The sequence below is a fragment of the Ochlerotatus camptorhynchus genome, unplaced genomic scaffold, assembly GCF_037179485.1.
Source record: "Ochlerotatus camptorhynchus isolate MF236.1 unplaced genomic scaffold, CSIRO-AGI_Acam_v1.1 ptg000169l, whole genome shotgun sequence".
Taxonomy (NCBI): Eukaryota; Metazoa; Arthropoda; class Insecta; order Diptera; family Culicidae; genus Ochlerotatus; species Ochlerotatus camptorhynchus.
In genome coordinates this window covers 451,191-457,190 of record NW_027040659.1, presented here as the reverse complement: position 1 = coordinate 457,190, position 6,000 = coordinate 451,191, and positions in this window count along the sequence as shown.

The window sequence follows — 6,000 nt, the reverse complement described above, 5'->3', positions numbered from 1 at the left end:
AATGGTTTTTGACTATGGCAGCGGTCGCACGTGGATAGAGTTCAGCAAATTCCTGTGCCTTTAGGTTTTTGACGTATTGCGCAGAAGCCGGTGAACAAGTAGCACCAAAGGTTGCTACGTCCATGATAAAAACCTGGATTGGATCGGAAGGACTATTTCGCCAAAGGAAGCACTGCGCCAAACGGTCTTGGATACGAATCAACAGTTGGTGAAACATTTCCCTGATGTCACCACAAACGGCCACGGGAAACTGGCGGAAGCGGCTGAGAACAGCTGGTAAAGGTGTCAGTAGATCTGGTCCCTTCAGAAGTTTAGAGTTGAAAGAGACTCCATTCGCCACCGCAGCTGCGTCCCAAACCAACCGTACCTTGTTCGGTTTCTTCGGGTTTACGACAACTCATAACGGAAGAAACCACATACGTTTCCTATCTGCGTTCGCCAATTCAGATTCAGTGGCTTTATGTCCATAACCCTTCTGTACGTACTCGGCGATTTGCTCGCGAACCCTCTCTCTCAAGGATGGATTTTTCTCGAGTTTCCTCTCCAATGACTAGAGACGACGAACTGCCATAGGATAGCTATCCGGGAAATCCGGATTCTCGTCCCGCCATAGAAGACCGGTCTCGAAACCACGATCCGTTCGTCTTGTTGTTTCCTCCAGAATCTTTCTCGCTCGCATTTCTTCTTCTGACTCCAGGGGTTCGTAGTTCCTAGTAACACCAACATCTTCCAGAACGAAGTAGTCCCGTAGTTGTTTGTTGAGCTGATGATCTGGGTCGATGAGTGCAGCAACATGGAAGTTGACCACTGCTCTCTGCATAGATGAACCAGCCACACACCCATAAACGCTCCAGCCTAGGCGACATTTGGCAGCGATCGGATCCGTTGGCCCACCTTCACGTAGCTTCAGTGGAACGCCCAGACGAAGATTGTCCAATCCAATCAGATCATGGACTAGATCATAATCTTCCAACGGAAGCCCTCGCAAATGAGGATACTGTTGGCAGAGTTCCTTGTACCTCAATGTTTGCGAAGGGAGCACCAGACAGCTAACCGTGCGAACTTGACACAGCTTGTGACGGTTATCATTACTTTTCCCCGATATGTCCAGCTGCACTCGTTGTGACGATGGTTCCTCACGGGTTACCTTACCTGTTCACTGCAATGTTAATGGTTCCAATGGCCCGGAAACGCCCAAACGATCAGCGATTGTCTCCTCTAAAAGAGTGATTGAGGATCCCTCGTCAATGAACGCAAAGACAACTTCGGTACACTTCCCCGCATATAAGATCAAAGGAAGAACACGGAACATAGGAAAGAGGCCGTGCCCCTGCGTGAGGTGGTTGGCAGACATATTCGGTGATGGTTGAGACGGGGAGGGGGAGTGGAGAAGTGTATTATGTTTCTGGTGGCAGCCCTCAATCCCACAACCTTGCCAGGCCACTTTCCATGACTGTTGAGACAAGTTCGACACAGTCCCTTTTGATGGACAAGCTTCCACCGTTCATCAACGTTGAACGATTTGAATCGATGGCAATCTGCCACTCGATGTCCCTCTCGTTCGCATGACGCGCATGGCTTACCTGGTTTCTTGTACGCTGACTGGATTGCAGCGACAGAGGAAGAAGCCAGAAGTGACGAATGCGTTTGTACCATACCTTTCTCCTTGGACCTCTTTTGTTCGCCCTTGAAATTCCGGCTGGAGCCCGGAAGATCAAAAGACAGTTGACTTGCTGCCGTTACTAATTCTCCCATGAAGTCACCGAATGTCGCCAATGTTTCATACTGTTGCTTGCTTTTATAGACCGCCCATTCCATTTTCAACGATCCTGGTAGTTTCTCTACGAGCTCCTGCATCAGCATCGGGTTAGCCAAATGCAGGAATTGCTTCGCCGCCTTCAAGTGATCCACGAGATTTTGTACGGTCAATCCGAATTCCACTACCGTTTCAAGTCGATCGTGTCTAGGTGCTGGAGCTCGATGAGCGATCGTATGAGAAGCTCGGGTCTGCCATACAAAGTTCGCAGGGTGTTGATGACTTGTGGGACACTAGAAGGAAGCAGCAGTCTACTTCGTACCGATTCTAATGCGTGCCCCTTCAAACATCGTTGTAAGCGGATGAGATTTTCCGCATCAGTGTACCCACATGCAGCTGTGGTTTGTTCGAAGCTGCATATAAATATCGGTTAATCTTCTGGATTGCCAGAGAAATGTGGCAATTCTTTTCCCATCACTTATCTAGCTGCCATTTTACTTGCCTCTAGAATTAGGGGAGGTGCTGCACGCTCCTGGCGTGGTATCGTTTGTGGAAACTCCGGAACTTTTCTGGGAACTGAGGGATCGATTCCCGGTCGATGCGGTGGACGATTTGGAATTTGGTGGAGATATCTATCGGTCATCTGCTGACCTCTAGACCAGTGACGAGGTACATTAGGCACTTGCGGTTTCGGAAAGTTAGGCAAAACAGACGGTTGACCAGACGGCATGGGACAATCATGCAAGTCCGAAGGCAGTTCTTATGGCATCAGAGGGTCAGGCAAAACAAACGGTTGATATAATGGCACCGGAGGTTGATTAGGCGTATGATGTGATGGAGTAACAGATTGCCGAGGTTCTTGCCTTTCTGGTTGTTCAGTGATAGATAGTGATGGGTTCGGTCTGTGCAAAGGAACTGCTTTTACAGAAACCGAGTCCACATCACGTGCTTCGGAAGAGCATTTATCCAGCCAATCGGATATCCTCTCCTGAGAATCGTGAATCGCTGCCACATTCACTCTGCTGCCACATTCACTCAATTGTCGGACAACACCTTGTTTCTTCTCCAACGACTACTTCCTGATCATCTGCTGCTTCTCTCGACAGGCCTTTTCATCATCCAGCTGTCGTTGCCGGATTCTAGCTTCCTCCTCCATAAGAGCCTTCATCTCCTCAAGACGACGTAGAGCTTCTTCCGACGTTTTCTTCTCGATTTATTTCTGAGCCTGCAGTTCCTGCTCCTTCATTAACTGTTCCTCTTCAATCAGCTTCATTTCGGTCCGTAGACGAGTTGAACGGGCACTGGAAGTTGTGCTGAGTACAACCGATGGGGCTGATTGCGAATCGAGTGACGCATCGGGATTCTTTTGGGCCTGCTTGGAAACAGATTTGGCTGTTGACGATCGGTAAGATCTGGTATCTGAAGGTGGGAGTTTGAGATGGCGAGACGACGACGACTCCTTCTTCTTACATTCCTTGCACACGTACGCCTGTTCCTTCACCGAATCATCCACACCCGCGCACCTAAATTGTTTCCACAGCCTGCACTTGTCACAAGCGACCCATTTCTCATCAGCAGAGTCAGGCTGGGTGCAAGACTTGCAACTATATCCCGCGGATTTGTGATGTTCCTCCATTCCAGACCCCGTGATAAAATTTTTAAAGATTTTGTAGGGTTGTGTCACCAAATCTCAACAGCAAACAACTTTTTGGTAGTGTTAGCTGGTGATACTCCAAGGAAGCCTTAGCGTGAAACTTCAATGGCACAAATGTCAGCTTCCACAAAACATACAATTATGAAAGTGGTACTCTCTGTTTGTAGTAGCACAGCAAACAAGGAGTAGCAATTTCAAATTTGTATGTTTTGTGGAAGCTGACATTTGTACCATTGAAGTTTCACGCTAAGGCTTCCTTAGAGTATCACCGTATCACCTTAAGCTAGAAATTCAAATCGATTTTATTATTACAAATAAACACTTCAGATTAAGTTTACTTACAATTTTAGTGTAGGAATTGTCAAACTGGAGAAATCTTATCGTGAATCCACGTTTCAAGGTTAGCTGTAAATATTAGCTCGTAATTTATTTTTTAAGTTCAAAGAGTTTCCCTAATAAAAAATAACCATAGACGAACGATAACCCAAATCATTGAACTATTCCACAAATGGTTTGGAAGATACCCAGAACACGTCGTTAAGCAAATTAACCATACAATTTTTATTAGGGTTTAGTTTGACTACTTATGTTAGCCCTAGGTTCGATTTTACTAGTTTAGACTAAATTCAATAGTTTTAAGCAGTAGTAGTAGCTAAGTTATTTATTCGAGATAAGCACGCCCGGCACTTTCCTAATCGTATACAATGGCTTTCGAACTGTGTGTAACGATGACTATCGATTCACCACTATTTTTGACGTTCCTCCTCATCGTTTGTCACTTGTCATTCATGACAAATCGATCGGATGCGGCCTGCTGGAAACCGTGTCGATCTACATAGGCAGCGTCGCTGCATCGAGGGGTGTTGTCGTCACAACAGCCGTTGCCTGCGTTGAAGTTAAAGGTTATTGCGTGCCCCTATTGCGAACCATTACTTGACATTACCAGAAATGATTAAAAATTGTTTATAATTCCTGCTAAACTTTAACTGAAATGGTTTGTTTGAACGTTTGTTTTCTTCATACATTTTTAAATTAATGATTACCAATTCGCGATATATTCCACGTAAAGTTGACCGATAATACAAAAACATCCATGGACCTTACTGACTACCATAACCTTTACCATTAATGTAATCGAACCATAAGTAAAAAGGTTCTAATCATGGTGGGTATATAAATGGTGATACAGCTTTCTCACTACATAGGCGAGGAGGTCGCGGGGGGGAAAAGTGCGGTTTTAGAGCAAATTGTAAACAAACTCGGTCGCTGTCCCATACAAAAATCCAACATGGCTGAATCATGAATTTGACACATTAGAACACCTATATGTAGTCACCTAGGGTCTACTATAGTTCTCTTTCCGAAAATGTATGGAGAAAACTGCTATTTTGAATGGTAATGGTTCCTAACAACTCCGAGGGGGACGACTCTATCTACGATGCAAAAAAGATTGTGTTTTGCTGCCCACACGAATTGCCGGCGAAAAAGTGACGTCATTTGACATAGGGCGACTTGAAGACTGATCGTTTTTAAATTGGTGTGTTTTTTTTTGTCGTGCGCTCAGCCATCTTGTCTGGTTTGTTTATAAACAAACCAGACAAGATGGCTGAGCGCACGGAGCGGTGAATCCTTTGCGGTGTATACTTTTCCCGGCTTTTCCCGAGCCGCGAAGGGAAGTAGCAGCTTTAACAGTAAGTATTAAATTATTTGTTATATTTAGTGTTATTATTTTTAATTTAAAAAATTAATGCGTTGCATCAGTAAGGATGTTTATCTCATCCGGATTTCTCCAGCGGATCAATTTTGATGTAATTTTTTTTTCAAAATTGATCCGCTGGAGGAATCCGGATGAGTTAAACATCCTTGTTGATGCGTTGCATAAGTATAAGGATGCTTAAATTCTAACAAACAGATCCAAAATTTTGAGGATTTTGTATTTTTTTTCAGCCGGCTGCTTTCAATAATTCCGGAGGTGTTCGTGATGGGAAATTGAATAGAGGTAAGTATTGAACAGTTTGTTATTAAGTGTAATTATTTTTTAAAAATTGATCCGCTGGAGGAATTTGACTGAGTTAAGCATCCTTACTGATGCAACGCATTAATAAGGATGTTTAACTCATCCGGATTCCTCCAGCGGATCAATTTTGATGTTACTATTTTCCAAAAATTGATCCGCTGGAGGAATCCGGCGGATTTAAGCATCCTTACTGGCATCAACAAGGATGTTTAACTCATCCGGATACCTCCAGCGGATCAATTTTGAAAAATAATTACAAATTCTTACAAACAGATCCAAAATTTTGATTATTTTGTAATTTTTTTTTCAGCCGGCTGCTTCCAATAATTCCGGATTAAGGGACGTGTATGGAAACTGAATAGAGGTAGGTGTTGAACAGTTAGTTATTAAGTGTAATTATTTTTAAAAATTGATCCGCTGGAGGAATCTGACTGAGTTAAGCATCCTTACTGATGCAACGCATCAATAAGGATGTTTAACTCATCCGGATTCCTCCAGCGGATCAATTTTGATGTATTTTTTTTTCCAAAAATTGATCCGCTGGAGGAATCCGACGGATTTCATTGACTGATG